This window comes from Egretta garzetta, unplaced genomic scaffold (assembly GCF_000687185.1).
Source record: "Egretta garzetta isolate BGI_Z169 unplaced genomic scaffold, ASM68718v1 scaffold101, whole genome shotgun sequence".
Classification (NCBI taxonomy): Eukaryota; Metazoa; Chordata; class Aves; order Pelecaniformes; family Ardeidae; genus Egretta; species Egretta garzetta.
The window spans coordinates 2,053,951-2,054,844 of NW_009258666.1; positions in this window are offsets into that span (position 1 = coordinate 2,053,951).

Here is an 894-nt window from a genome sequence, read left to right on the forward strand (position 1 = left end):
AACACAAAAAGCCTGTCACCTGCTGCTTGCAAACCCCCCGTGCACCCCGCAGCGAGTGGGCAGCGAAGGAGCTCAGACCCGCTCGCCCTGTGCCCTGTTTGGCAGTGGAAGTGTGGCATGCTGGCGATTCCGCTGCCAGTCACGTGCTGCTCAACCTCCCAGTTCCCCAATCTACAGAAGGCAGACCGTGCTTGTTTCCTGCAAAATATGAGGGTTAATGACCTGCTGCCTATGCAAGTGGTCTCAGTTCTGCACGGGAAGAGCAGTGCTACAGGCAATTAAATGAAATATTACTGAGGATAAAGAATTCTGATGATAGATGGGATACTGAATCAGTTTAAGTAAAAGTATTGCGTCCAGAAGTAAACAGGTAGGAATGACCCCAAAGGCAGTTTTACACCCGGTTATCTCCCTGGCCCTGGAGCCCAGAGGGGGTCTCACCTTGTAGTTGAGGCCCAGGAAGCGGATCTCGCTCAGCGGCCTTGATGGCCTCAGGGGAACATCAGCCTGCTCTGCCATTACCGCCCACAACGGGTCAGCCCATCATCTCCCCGCTGAGGGCCTGGCCTGGCCCGCTGCCATCCATCCCCCATTAGGGAACAGCCATCACCAGCCCAGCTCACCGCTGTCTCCCATCGTGAAGGGCCCCACTCTTGCGCCTGCTGGTGCATCTCCCCTCAGGGAAAAACCCTGCAGCAAGCCCAGCCTGCGGCCACATCCCCCTTCAGGGAAGGGTCCTCACAGGGCCCTGAAGGGAGGCTAAAGGGTTAACAAAAGGACCTTTGTGAAGCCAACTGTAGATCCATCTTAAATTGCTAGCATTGTGTTTTAGATTAACTTACTAATCATATGGAGTAAACTATAGATAAGAAACTAACACTGTAGGGAATGTGG